General features: G+C 50.5%; 1 protein-coding gene across 9 annotated transcripts in view; it reads right to left on the bottom strand.

The window, feature by feature from the left end:
* Positions 1-13,430, bottom strand: part of MKNK1 (MAPK interacting serine/threonine kinase 1) — a 41,988-nt gene extending 28,558 nt beyond the window's left edge. For all 9 annotated transcript variants that reach the window (XM_089337399.1, XM_017346328.4, XM_089337395.1 and 6 more), the window contains exons 1-2: positions 13,312-13,430; positions 5,193-5,356 (exon numbers count right to left, since the gene is read on the bottom strand). The gene's annotated coding sequence lies outside the window, so the exon portion shown is untranslated. The remainder of the gene's footprint in view (positions 1-5,192; positions 5,357-13,311) is intronic.
* Positions 13,431-14,846: the final 1,416 nt, after the last annotated feature.

Below are 14,846 nucleotides of genomic sequence, written 5' to 3'. Positions count from 1 at the left end.
AAGAAAAAAAAGAATGTATGTGACAAAATACCCTTCTTTCCCCATGTTACGATCATTGTCATGAATCCCTCTGTGATATTAATTTATCTGTCTTTAAGAAAAAATAGTACGTATAGGCATGTATGTGATATCTATATATGCAACATATGTGGCAAGATATTAAAAATTGTTAAATTTTAAATCTAAAAGTAATAAACTAAAAAATGAAGTTTATTTGCGTGCCAAAAGGTTTCGAAATCTATGTATATGAAAGGGCTCTAAAATGTTCATGGGAAATGTATCCTATGAAAAAATCTATGCATGGATTTCAATTTTCTTGTACCAAAATAAACTTAAGATTTAATTCCATTTTGCAGGCATTTTTGAACCCCCTTTGTATATGAAAAGGGGGAAAAGTAAGGCTTGGGCCTTACACAGGCTGTTGTAAGATCAAATGAGGAAGGAAACAGTTTCTCATTCAGCAATAGTGTATTCGCTGGGCACCTGATGGTCCAGGTCTAGACTACAGCAGAGGACACGGTCTCTGCCCTTGCGTCATTTCATCCTACTGACGTACACAACAGTTTCAACGCAGCAGGCCACGTGCCGTGACAGGGACATAGCATGGAGCAGACGACAGGACTCTAAACCAGTTGCATAGTAACTCAAAGCTGTCGGCTGGAGGATGAGTGGGATCTGGCTAAGGTGGAGGCTGGGAGAGGGTGCCCCAGACTGAGGAAAAGCTGGCACTGAGCTGGCAGGAGGGGCGGCATGGATGGTTAGTGCTGCTGCCCACGGCTCAGGCTGCCTGGAGCATGGAGTACGTGAGGGGAGTGGTGGCAGACCAAGTGGGAAGGCGCCGTGCCTCCATCGGTGTAACAGATGTTTCTATTCCAAGCACGTGTTTATCTTGTTTTCTCCACTAAAAGAGAGATGCATGTTTTCATTTCTTAGTAAACCTTGTTGGCCAACAAGTGCTGATGGTAAGGATTCAGATCCAAGAAGCCACCTGGCTCCTGCATGGGGGAGGCCCGGAGAACTCACAGAGCACAGGGATGGGGGCAAGGAGTCTCTCCCTGAGGGCTGCACTAGTAACAGACAGTCCTGACACGCAAGCCTCGACCACCGCTCCCCTGTAAGCTGACCTCGAGCCAGGCTTCTGGAAGAACTCTCATTTCTCCAGGGAGTCTTAGAAGCCAAATGGCTCCCAAAGCCACCAGACCTTACCCCATGTGAGGGCAGGGCCTACAAAGACCTCACCAAGTTCTCATATCTGGTGTGTGACCCCAAAGATGATCACCTTGCCCCTAAGAACACGGCTTTGTTGGCTCCTTCAGCTCCATGAACCTGGCTCGTGCTCCTCGCCCAAGTACTCCGGAGTCCTGTTCAAGGTCCCAGCCTGCAGGCGCGAGTCCCTCCCACCATAAGAGCTTTGTGGGAGGGAACAGTGGTGAGAACAAGAGGATGAGGCTAATATGGACACAGTTGCCATCTCGGCCCTCAACTGAGGGCCCCAAGGCAAACCGGAAGCTGAGAAAATAAAGAAAACTGGGGATGAGAAAAAAGTGGGGTGGACCAGGTCGTTGAAGCAGTAGCAGTCACAGTACACACTACTCCCAGTAGTAGTTACAGCACATGTATGCTGACAGGTGCGTATCATGCCAGGCAAGGTTCTAAGCACTTTACAAACACCACACTTCACATATATAGACTGAGTCTCCCTTTATTCTTTAGACCAGAAGTGTTTCAGATTCTGTAGTTTTTCAGGTTTTGGAATGCTTGCATAGACTTAAAATCCAAAATCCGAGGCCAGCGCTGTGGCCTAGTGGGTAAAGCTGCTGCCTGCAGTGCCAGCATCCCATATGGGTGCCGGTTTGAGTCCCGGCTGCTCCACTTCCGCTCTAGCTCTCTGCTATGGCCTGGGAAAGCAGTAGAAGATAGCTCAGGTGTTTGAGCCCCTGTACCCACGTGGGAGACCCGAAAGAAGCTCCTGGCTTCAGATCAGCCCAACTCCAGCCGTTACAACCATTTGGGGAGTGAACCAGCAGATGGAAGATCTCTTTATGTCTGTCTGTCTCTCTGTCTCTGCCATTGCCTCTCTGTAACTCTGCCTTTCAAATAAATAAATAAATCTTAAAAAAAAAAAAATCCAAAATCCAAAATGGCCCCAAATCTAAAACTTTTTAAGTCCAAGTTTCAGATTTTGAAGCACTTTCAATTTCGTATTTTCAGATTAAAGACACTCAACCTGTACTAATTTATTTAATCCTCACAACTCTATGAGATAAGCTTAATTATTATCCGCATTTTGCAGATGAAGAAACTGAAGTATGAAGAGATTAAGTGATTTTCCTCGGTTACACAGCCAGTAAGTTGGCACAGCCGGGATTTAAATCCAGGTAGTCTGACTCAGGGTTCAAGCTTATGCTGTATTTCAACATTAATGCTGTACAGCTGAAGTGAGTAGTCGGTAAGAGCAGGCTGGGCACCCATGGGAATGCTTTTGCTTATAACCCTTAGCACAGAGCTGCCCTCCCGGTGTGCCGTGAGTGAGCTGTGGTCCCGCTCAGGCAGCCAGGCTCCCTGCTCAAGGGTGCGGGTGCTCTTCTTTACTGCGTGTGCTCTGATGCAAAGACGCTGGCTAGCAAAGCGCTTGCTCACGTTATCACCACGTTCTCATCGTCCATTGATCTAAAATGTAACACATCAGCTTTGTATTTTGACTTCTGATAAAAAATGAGCCAAAACCAAAGTCCATCCACATTATTTTGTGGCAGTACGGGTATCTGGTACAAGGCTGTTGGTCTGCTTCTGCCTGACCTGGTAGTTGGTTGATGTGGTTTCTGATGGCATCATTACTGTGCAGGAGACAGGGCAGAGCACCACTCAGACAGAAGCGAGTCAAACCTAGCACACAGTGGATGAAAGGCGCTACCTGTGAAATCGGCTAAATCAAAGGACGCTCTGTGTGTACACAAAATTCCAAGGGGCTAAGGTGTCCTTTCCCCAGGAGCCTGGCATGTTGGAAGGCTGGGCAGCTGCGTGGAGACTGCAGTGAAACCGGAAGGGGAGGCCTGCTCGGGGGCCAGCAGGTGGCTGCCAGCAGGGTGGCCTACAGCAGGCCTCAGTCAGGCTGGGGTATGAGATCCTCAGAGGCAAAGGTCTAGACTGGAGCCAGTCTTCTCCCTCTGTTCTGACCCTGGGATCACAAGCAGCCTTCAGAGCTGTTACTGTACATCCTGGTGGAAGGAATGACAAGAGGAAGGATGCGCAAGGGGAGAAGGAAGTGTGTGCCTAAGAAACAGCAAGCAGGAGGTGAGTGTTTGGCACAGCAGTTAAGATGCCTCTTGGGATGCTTGTATCCCATATCTGAGTGCCGGTTCGAGTTGCAGCTCAGGGTCAGCACTGTGGCATAGTGGGTTAAGCCATGGTCTGCAGAGCCAGCATCCTGTATGGTCACCAATTCAAGTCCCAGCTACTCTACTTCTGATCCAGCTCCCTGGTAATGTGCCTGGGAAAGCAGTGGAGGATGGCCCAAAGACCCAGGGCTCCTGCACCTATGTGGGAGACCCAGATGAAGCTCCTGGCCCCTGGCTTCAGTTTGGCCCAGCCCTATCCATTGCAGCAATTTGGGGGAATGAATCAGTGGATGGCAGACTTCTCTCTCTCTGCCTCTCCTTCTCTATAACTCTGCCTTTCAAATAAATAAATAAAAACAAAAACAAAAATAAAACAAACAAAAACTCCAGCTCCTATGCTTCTGATCCAGCTTCCTGCTAATGTACACTGTGGGAGACAGAGATTGAGTTCTGGGCTCCTGGTTTTGGCCTGGCCCAGCCCGGGCTGTCATGGGCATTTGAGAAGTGAACCAGCAGATGGAATACCTCTCTCTGTCATTATGACTTTCAAATGAAAATATTAAGAAAAAATTTTAAATAACAGGGGCTGGCATTGTGGCATAGTGGCTTAAGCCTCTGTCTGCAACACCAGCATCCCAAATGGGTGCCTGTTTATGTCCTCGCTGGTCCACTTCCAATCCAGCTCCCTGCTAATGGCCTGGGAAAAGCAGCAGAAGATGGTCCAAGTACTTGGGACCCAGCCACTCATGTGGGAAACCTAGAAGTTCTTGGCTCCTGGCTTTGGCCTGGCCTAGCCCTGGCCATTGTAGCCATTTGGGGAGTGAATCAGAGAATGGAAGATCTCTCTGTCTCTTCCTCTCTCTCTCTGTAACTCTTTCACATAAATAAGTAAATCTTAAAATTTTTTAAATAACAATAACAACAAAATTATAGTAAAGAGGAGTAAAGAACTGGATTTCTGTGAGAAGGAGAGTGTACAAGGATCTTTAGGGTCAGCGCTGTGGCGCAACAGGTTAAAGCCCCAGCGTGCAGCACTGACATCCCATATGGGCGCCAGTTCGAGTCCCAGCTGCTTCACTTTCGACCCAGCTCTCTGCTATGGCCTGGGAAAGCAGTACAAGATGGCCCAAGTCCTTAGCCCCTGCAACCGCGTGGGAGACCTGGAGGAAACTCCTGGTTCCTGGCTTTGGATTAGTGTAGCTCCAGCTGTTGTGGCCAATTGGGAGTGAACCAGTGGATGGAAGACCTCTTTCTCTCTCTCTCTGCCTCCTTCTCTCTCTGTAACTCTGACTTTCAAATAAATAAATAATTTTTTTTTTAAAATGTCAGTAAGCAGGGATGGACATTTGGCAAAGTAGTCAAGCTGCTGCTGGGGTGCCTGCATCTCACATCAGAGTGCCTGGGTTCACGTCTTGGCTCTGCCTCCCTTCATGTCTCCCGCTATTGCTGACCCTGGGAGGCAGCAGGGGACGGCTCAAGTATCTGTGTCCCTGCCACCTATGTGGGAGACACATATTGAGCTTCTGGATGCTGGCTTCAGCCTGGCCTGGCCCTGGCTGTTCTGAGCATTTGGGAGTGATGTCTTTCTGTTTCTCTTTCTCTATGCCTTTCAAATAATAAATAAATTTATAACTCAATAAGCATGTTTTATTTACTGCAGAGTTTTCCTTATGGCCATCTGCCATTTGATTCTGGTAGAAAAGTCCTCCTCCTTCCTGATGCCTGTCTCAGGCACGAAGGCACTCAGCTAATCCCAGCTGCCCAGCTCAACAACGAAAATGAGGCTCTGGAAACACCCGATCCTTCGGCCTGAAGTAATCTAAAAGGACATGTAAAATGCACACTCGATCTTACCTACAGGCTTCCCCAACTTTTGAGAGGTGATCCTCTGCGACCTTGAAATTCCAAATGAGATGATGTTGCCGTCAGCAGGTTGGAGTCTTCCAGCTACAGGAAGTGTTTCAATGGCCCCTGTAGGTTCTACATCCGCCTCTGCTTCATCCTATCTGGAGTGAAATCTGAAAAAACAGGACAGAAAGGTCATATATATCTTGACTTTTTAAAAAAAAAAATAGTTATTTATTTGAAAATCAGAGCTACACAAAGAGAGGACAGGCAGAGAGAGAGAGAGGTCTTCCATCCACTGTTCACTCCCCAAATGGCCGCAACGGCTGGAACTGTGCCGATCCAAAGCCAGGAGCCAGGAGCCTCCTCCAGGTCTTCCCATGCAGGTGCAGGGGCCCAAAAATGCTGACTTTTTTGAGAGCCAGAGACGATAGAGATCAGCCTGCATGGAGCCCAGACTTCGGATCACACCAGTGTGTAGGTCTACACAAGGCAAGCACGGATGTCCCCAGCTCTTTACCAATCAGACATCTGGGCACGTGAAAATGCTGGGATCACACACTGGAGATTTATTTATTATTTTTAAAGATTTATTTATTTATTTGAAAGTTAGAGTTACAGAGAGAGGGAGAGACGGAGATCTTCTATCTGCTGGTTCACTGTCCCAAATGGCCACAACAGCCAAGGCTGGGGCATGCTGAAGCCAGGAGCTTCTTCTGGGCCTCCCATGTGGGTGCAGGATCCCAAGCACTTGGGCCATCCTCTGCTTTCCCAGGCACATTAGCAGAGAGCTGGATCGGCAGTGGAGCAGCTGGAACTCGAACCAGTGCTCATAGGGGATGCCAGCATTGCAGGCAGTGGCTTTACCTGCTACATCACAATGCTGGCCCCATGCACTGGAAGATTTAACAAGGGTCTGAGCAAAGCTCCTCAGATTCTGCTTCTACTGTGGGACACCAGACCCCAAAAGATGTGACTGGCCCGGGCGTCAGAGACAGACACTGCTGTTCACTCTGAGAAGTCTCGTGCACAAAGTAAACGCTGAGCTTGTCTCCTCTCAATAGGCTAATCTTCCGCCTGTGGCGCCGGCACTCCGGGTTCTGGTCCTGGTTGGGGCACCAGTTCTGTCCTGGTTGCTCCTCTTCCAGTCTGCTCTCTGCTGTGGCCAGGGAGTGCAGTGGAGGATGGCCCAAGTCCTTGGGCCCTGCACCCGCATGGGAGACCAGGAGAAGCACCTGGCTCCTGGCTTCGGATCCAGGAGAAGCACCTGGCTCCTGGCTTCGGATCAGCACGGTGTGCCAGCCGTAGCGCGCTGGCCACAGCGGCCATTGGGTGGTGAACCAACGGCAAAAGGAAGACCTTTCTCTCTGTCTCTCTAACTGTCCACTCTGCCTGTCAAAAAAAAAAAAAAAAGAGAGAGAGAGAGAGAGAGATGAATGAGCTCTGGCTCTACCACCCAGAGACCAGGCCCAAGTCCGATTGGCGAGAGGTAGCAGAGCCAGAGAGACAAAGACGCATGGACAAATGTGCCCTCACTGCTCCTTCTCAATCTGATGACGTCCTTTTCTCTGTGTCCACTGCTGGCGTTCATTCTGTGGCTCCAGCTATCATGTGTCGAAACTGCTTTGTCAACCTCTTCTCTACAAAACAATATGTGCTTCCCCTTTTCCTGGGGGAAAGCTCTGAAAATACTGCTTAAGTCTGAATTCTGGGCTCGTGGGCCAAATTTCTGCAAAGGCTTGTGCTTCCCCATCGCCTCAAAGCACGTGTCCCTAACTGGCGCTGTCCCCAGCCCCTGCTCTCTGCTTCCTTCCAGCCTCTCTGTCAGATCACATTATCCTTCCACCCTCCCAGCCACAGTGTTCCTAATGCCCCCTTCTCTCCTGTCTTCTTAGGCTCCAAATGCTCGCACCATCAGACATTCCCTTAGCCTGGTATGCAGCTCCTTGAAAAGTAACTTCTACTCATCCTTCAAGGCCCAGTGCAAATTACCCAAAGTAGTCTTACAAGTCATGGCAGCAGTCTTCCTCCTTTCCAAGTTCATCCAACATGTAAGTGAGTCCACAGTATGCAGACACAGCAGGCCACACACACGTGCATGGGCCCTCCCACAGGCCAGGCGCTCCTCAAAGGCAGGGAGCATCTTTCTTATGTCTGTAGTCGCAGCATCTCACACAGTGCCTGGCATCACTCTAGTGAATCTGAATGTACTGCTTCATTCACAAACTCCTTAGCGTCCATGAGAGACATCAGCACATGGTACCGCCCTTCCTTTCTATTTCCAAACAAGTCTCTGAGGCCCCATGGAACTATATCCAGGCCCAAGGAAACTCAGGCGCTCCTCCCTCCCCCACTGCCACTACAGCACTTCCTGGGACAACTGTGAACCCCTTTAACTGCCAGGCCTGCCACAGGTCTCTTCCCGTTGCCTATAGCAGGGATTGGCTCTATTTTTTTCAATACAGGGCCAAACAATGAATAAATATTTGACACTTCGTGGGTCACATGGTCTCCATTACAACTGCTCATTTTTGTCTTTGTAGAGCAACAGCACAAGGGAAATACGTACCAGAGCGACTGTGGCTGGACATCTATTTCCACCTGACTGCCCTAAACAACTTCCAGTTTCCCTACTTGTGCCTAATTCAATCACGATGGCTGTGACATTTTTCTAGATAGCATCACCCAGACTGAGCTGGGGTAGGGCAGAGACCACGTGTGATTCACCTCTGGATCCTAGCACAGGGTCTGGCAGAGGCCAAGGCTTAACAGATGCTGAAGAATGGATGAAAATCCCCTTCTACTGTTTTAGCCGGCCTTTCATTAGCAGACTGAGCACAGTCTGGGTCACTGCCGGGAAGTAGAAAAACCAAAGAGAAAGCAAAGAAGCATAACCAATGCGATCCAGGCTATGGAAAACAGGTTTTAGGAGAGCGGTCAAAGAAACCAAGGCTGGTTAGCCTGCAGAGGAGAAGATGAGGCCTAGCTGGATTCTGCCTTTAAGCACGGAAAAGGTTCTCACGAGAAACTCTTGATCTCATCCTCCTTTTATAATCCGAAGTAACTTTTCTATATTCATGGCAAATGGAACAGTGAGAAACGGCTTAAGTTGAGGACAGCAGGGCTGAAGCTGGAGACAAAGAACTGAACTAAGCACCACTTCTCCAGTCATTCTTCTTGTACCTGGAGGGCTTTTGCCGGGCGCTGCTGAAGCCTGTGCCAACAGAAGTGAGGATGCAGTCCCCCTCCTGCTTACCGTGCAGGGAGGTGGGTGGAAACAGATCAGGTCAGATAAGGTTCTCCAACAAGCCCGGGGCCTTTCTTAGCCCTCTCCTACAGGCACCTTCCATCACGGCAGGCTTTGCAGCCCTATGATGGAACCAGCCAGTATTTCAGTTTTTCTGCTAGGGCACTGAGAAGAAAGACAAGGTAACAATGCCAGAGTAAGACGGAGGGAAAACAGCCCGAAAGCAACACCTAGCTGGGCATCCACATAACCAATGTCATGATTACTGCTACCGCTAACATTCACTGAATACCTGAACACGGCTAGGACCTGCGCTGTTCAATGGAAGTTATCCTAATTCTCCTAACAACTCCACGAAGTAGCTAATATTTGCATCCGCATTTTATAGATGAAGAAACTGAGACTTAACAAGGTTAAATAACTCACTGAAGTGGCAGCACACAGACGGACTCAAACCCAGCCAGTCTGACTCCAGGGTCTCTACACCTAACTACTGCCTTCCAATAAGGATAAGAGACAGGAATTTAAAATTTTTAATGAAACTTATTTATTCAAGAAGCAGACACACACATATACACACAGAGAGCTCCCATCCACTGGTTCACTCCCCAAACAATCCAGGGCCAGAGCCAGAGCCAGAGCTGGCAACCAATCCAACACATAGGTGTCAAGGACCCAGCTACCTGAGCCATCATGGCTGCCTCCGAGGGTCTGCATTGGCAGGAAGCCGACACTGGGAGACAGTGCCAGAGCTGAGTGCCAAACCCAGGCACTCTGATATGGGATGTAGGCATCTTAACCACATGGCAAATGTCTGTCCCAGAGACTGGGAATTAAACCCTGATCTCTCTGAATCCAGGTTCACGCTCTCAGTCACTTCCAAAGTCAAAGCAGTATATGAGATTAGCAGGAGATGAGCGTGCAGAAGTAAGCCAAAAGACTCCCCGCATCTTGGGAAGGAAGACTGAGGTCGAGGGCTCAACAGAGGAGAAAGAACAGAGCCCTAGTCAGGGTTTCTGCGGCCTCACACAGCCTCACGGAAAAGAATGTGGACTTTTGGGGCCGGCGCCATGGCTCACTTGGTTAATCCTCTGCCTACGGCACCGGCATCCCATATGGGTGCCGGGTTCTAGTCCGGGTTGCTCCTCTTCCAGTCCAGCTCTCTGCTGTGGCCCGGGAAAGCAGTGGAGGATGGCCCAGGTGCTTGGGCCCTGCACCCGCATGGGAGACCAGGAGGAAGCACCTGGCTCCTGGCTTCGGATCAGTGTAGCTCTGGCCATAGCGGCCATTTGGGGGGTGAACCAATGGAAGGAAGACCTTTCTCTCTCTCTCTTTCTCATTGTCTAACTCTATCTGTCAATAAATAAATAAATAAATAAAATAAAAAAAATGTGGACTTTTGAACTCAGCATTCCTAGGTGTGAACCAAGCTATGTGACTGACCATGCGGAAGTCACTTTCATCTTTCAGTTGGGGCTAAATAGCCCGACTGCACGGCTTGTGAGGATTAAAGTAGTTACAGGGTGGAAAGCACCTGGCACACTGCAAGCCAGACAGCAAAGCAGGCACTCTGTGCATACCCGAGCTCTTCCCCTTCCCGCTCTCTCCGTTTTAGCCAGGACACACCTCTAGTTTATTTCCCCTCTTCACCTGCTCCCTTCCTCTCTGCACACACACACCCCTGCACATCTGCATCTCTAGACCACTGCCCAAGCGGCTCCTTCTCCCAAGGCCAGCACAGATTCTCCACCTCCGAGGGTTCCTTGGTCATGCTGGAATGGATTTCTCCTCCTCCCAAACTCCCCCTTTGTTGACATTCCTTACTACCCTTCCCGGGTCAGCGTGATCGCGGTCAGTGCGATCGCAGCTATGTCTGCGCTTATCTGTCTTCCCAACCACACTGGAGGGAGAGGGCTCCGAGAGGCAAGACGCGGGGCCTTCTCGGTGCAGCGACTCTTTCTCTTGTGCTGAGCAAGGCCACAGGCTGTGCTTACTGAATTGGCTCTTTCTACCCCTCCCTGGGACTCTTCACAGGAAGATACCAGACCGAGTTTTTTCTAAGCTGTACATTTAGAGCCTGCCGTTGAGAAAGAGGCAATTTTTGAAGTATCTTAATATTCCAAAACTAAGACCCACGAACACTCATGTGGGCTTGGTTCACTGCTTCACCCATTCTTCCAGCGTGCGCTGGGCTCCTCCCGGGACATATCTGCAGCGTCCTGGGACGCATCGCTCGGAGGATGGCTCTCACCCAGGATGGAGGCACATCTGGGAGCAATTTCTTAGAACTGCTCCTCCCACCCACTGGCTAGGCGATAACTGCCATGAAAACCACACTAAAAATGTGAGCTGTAGAATCAGAAAATAGATCTGGAGGATTTCTATTTGTGTCAGTTTCTGAGTCCATAAAATAGAGTTAAAATCACTTAAAACAGTGTCCCGCACACAGTAAGCACTCAATACATGTTGGATATTATACTAACAGTGTAGTGCACCGAAGAGACAGGGGTTTTGCTTCTAGAACTGCCTCTACCAGTGACTAAGTCCTTGTGGAATCTTGCTCAAGTTATCTCTCTTCTCTGGGCCTTTCTCCATCTGTAAAACCAAAGTGGCAGAACCAGATGGTCCCCAAGTTCCTTCTGCCTTCAACAATGTATATTTTTCTTTGATCAACAAAGAACCTTCTGTTCCATAGGCTGAGGCTGCTGGCAAGGAAAAATGTGTATTTGTAGCTGCTGGTCCCCAGATAGGAGGGACTACTGTTTCCCAAGGCCAAGGGCAGAGCAACTGATTAGTCAGCCACCTGTGGGCTGTCCCCTACCAGGACTATATCACACCAGTGCAGGTCCCTAAACAGAGTTCTATTTCCTTCCTGACAAAACTCACAGAAAAGGCAAGACAAGAGCCTGAAAGCAACAGCACCGATGAAGAATCCTGGCTTGTGCAGAATTCCTGGACTTTCTTGCCTTTGATGCCTGCAATTAGGGCATCATCAATCTAACCCACAGCCTTCCTTGGGCACAGAGAGGAAGAAAAACACAGAGCTCCACTGGGAACCTAACCTGACAGCTCATAAAGCAAGGACCAAAGCAAGTAAACACAAAGTCACTGAGTCACTTAGCCACGAACACTGCCGAGGCCGAGGATGTGCTGGCGCCGTATTGGTGAGGAGGCATTCTGAGACAGCTGGGGTCCCCTGCCATCCAACGACTCGGAGCCCATACAGGGAGACATGCTCCAAGGCAGATGGTGATAAGAACCACACTGCAGGTTCAGCCTCCGTACAGAAGTCAGGAAAGGGAGCAACCAACACAGCGGGAGGATCCAAGAGGCTTCTCCAGGGACAGGGCCTTGAAAGATGAGGAGGAGTAGGGAATTCCAGGAAGGAGGAATGCAAACAGAGGCTGCAGCAGCAACAGGTAAGGGGTGTTTGAGGAGCCAAGATTAGTTTGTTTGGACTGCGGCACAGGTGCAGGTTTGTGGGAACAGGGCAGGGGAAAGGTCTGGGAACATATTATGGAAGGACTTGTGGATGAGTTCAGAGGACCCAGTTACTAAATTACCATGGGGCCACACGCATTTCCTAAGCAGGTACTGGACTCTGTCACAGCTCCTCTGCACAGAGCTTCGCTCTCCCATGGTGTCTGGCATCACGCAGTCTGAGTTGCCAGGTCTTTCAACCAGCAAAATCTGCCAACGTGCTACAGTAACAACATTCCCGAGGAAGCAGGAGCCCAGCCAACTCTCTGGATTGCAGAGAGAGACAGCGGAGGTGGAAGCTGCTGGGGGAGATGGCACCACGGTCTCTAGCTGGCTCAGTCCATACAAAACCCAACCCTCTTGAGAGTGGCTGAAGCTAAGGTCAGTGGGCTGAAAGTACCTGGCTGGCAGCTGGCGACCCAGTGGGACACTACACACCCGGTGCCCAGCAGGCGCCTGGTACACAGGCCTTGGGCAATACGCATTAGTGCTTCCCATCCTGCAAGACCATTTCCTTCTGTAAAACTACTGAGGCCTCACCTCAGGGCCCAGATCATAACAACTCCTCGCTAAAGCACCCCAGCCCACAACGTCCTCGCTCCTAGAAATCTCAGCAGTCTTGTATTCGGTGCAGATGACATGACAGGTGTCACAGTAGGTGGCTTACATGTAACCCGATTCAAGCCTCAGGATGACCTCACTATACCCACTTTACAGAGGAGAAACGGCAACTCTGAGATAGGAAATGACTTGCTTGAGGACACAGGCTTGGAGGTGGCAAAGGCGAGGTATGAACCCAAGACTGCCTGACCCCAAAGTCAAGCACTTCCAACCACACTTCATTCCTGGCCTCCCATCGGCCCTGACCCTCTGCTGGCAGCCTGTGAGCTCTCTGAGGGAGCCCGCACCTGCCACAGTGACCTCTCCTCTGCTGGACAGCCACCTGCCCACGACAGGTGTTTTTAAATATTGCAAAATAAATGAAAACAGCCAACTCGAAAATAAAGTGCTTCACGGATTTTATAAATGCCTCAAGTGAAAAACTATTCAAGAGGTTGCACTGGCTGAGCCTTGAACTCAGTCCCGATCCCTGGGAGACAGATCGAGGCGCAAAGTGGCCACACTGAGCTCCCACCTCCAATACCGACCGAACCCGGACTTGTCACAATCCTAGCCCAAACCCATGTCACAGGCTGAGCCCTGACCGGGACACGCTCCGCCCAGGTCTCGTCCCAGACAGAGCCCCGAGGTCACTTCTAAAAGAGTGTCCCCCTTCGCAGCAGAGCCGGGTCGTGACCTTAGGCCGCTCTGACAGCCCTGACTGCCCCCTCCCGGGCACAGGGACTCACGCAGACCCGGGCCCGCTCTGCTCGGAGAGACACCTCGCAGTCTCGCTTTTACCTCTGCTGACTCTCCGCGGGAGCGGTCGCGCGCACCCCACCTGCAGATCTCTCCGCTGTGAACGCGGAAGAGGCGGTGCTAGACGCGGGGAGGCGGGCCCGACTGGAGAGGGGCGTGAGGGGGCGGAGCTGCGCCTGCGCTCTTATGGCTTCCCGGAGGGCGGGGCGAGCTGAGTAAACTGCGCAGGCGTGGTAGGAGAGAGGCGGGAGGTTGCGGGCTCGAGGGTGGGGCTTATCCGCTTCGGACGCTTTCCGTTCGGAGTTGAGCCAGGGAAGCCTTGGGTGGGTGGGGCGCCCGCAGTGGCGGGTGTAATTAACATTTATTTAGCGCTGCTACACGCCAGGAAGGAATTTTGGGTATATTTTACACACGGGGAAATGCTGCTGGCCTCTTATAAAACGGAGCTTTCTTTTAAAGGTCGGGATGCCTACAGTTTCACCTTTGATAGACATCACCCCCAGTAGTTCAAAATAAATTTTAAAAAATTAAAAAGTTCACTTATTGGAGACAAACCTCAGTAGATTAATGCCACCTCTTCCTCAGCTGCAGGTGCACTGAGAGGGGCTCCGCGTGCTGGCTGGGGTTTAATACAGGCCTTGACTGAGTGAGCTTCCCTTGTGACATGGAGGTAAACCCCTTCCCTGCCTGCTTCAGGATTCCCGGAAGAATCCTAGTGAGCAGTGCTTGTTAAAGGGCCCCTGGGCTTGCCTCCCACCGTCACTTGACAAACATTTACTGCCTTTCCCTTCTGGGCTCAATCTTTATGTGATGAGAAATCTGATGCATCAGGGAGTGTTTAGGACTTTGCTCGATTTCCCAATCTGGTTGACAGCTGGAGGAGTGAGAGCCTTCTCCTACGTTTCCGTGTTCAGACCCTTCTACAGGTCCTCAGCCCAACCCGAAGGCGCCTGTATATGCTGGTGTCTCCCGCCCATCACTTCCAGGCTACCCCAGGCTTCAAGTCCTCAGAGGCCCTACTGACTTGTTCTCTCCGCTCCCTGACTGTCTCAATATCCAACAGGTCCTGGGTGACTCAGCACTATGCGCCAATCCAAGTTCCCAAAATTGCTGTATTTGGGGTGGGCATGGGGTGCAGTAGCTAAGATGCTGCTTGGGGCACCCGCATCCCACGTTATAGTACTTGTGCTGAGTCCCTTCCTGCTCATATGTACCTGGGATGCAGCAGTGATGGCTTAAGTCGTTGGGTCCCTGCCCACATTCTGCTCTGCCCTCACCCCAGTGTAGGAGACCCAGATTGGATTTCAGGCTTCTAGTCCCAGCCTGGGCCTAACCCTGGCTCTTGCAGGCATTTAGGGGGTGAACCAGTGGATGAAAGTTCTTTGTCTCTCTGCCTTCTGAATAAATAAGAATCTTAAAAAGAGTTGCTATGTCTTCCACACGGCAATGGAGTCCCCCTCACATCAGATGAGGCCTCTCCCAGAGCAGGTGCAGTTTGGGGACCTCTCACCACACATTCCACAGTGGCAGCAGGGAAGCCCCAAGAGGTTGTTGTGTTCCTGGGGACCAAGGCTGCT

This window comes from Oryctolagus cuniculus, chromosome 7, assembly GCF_051225735.1.
Source record: "Oryctolagus cuniculus isolate XC-2025 breed Fujian yellow rabbit chromosome 7, ASM5122573v1, whole genome shotgun sequence".
Classification (NCBI taxonomy): Eukaryota; Metazoa; Chordata; class Mammalia; order Lagomorpha; family Leporidae; genus Oryctolagus; species Oryctolagus cuniculus.
Note: the sequence above shows the minus strand (reverse complement) of the source record. Positions and strands in the feature narration are given on the sequence as shown.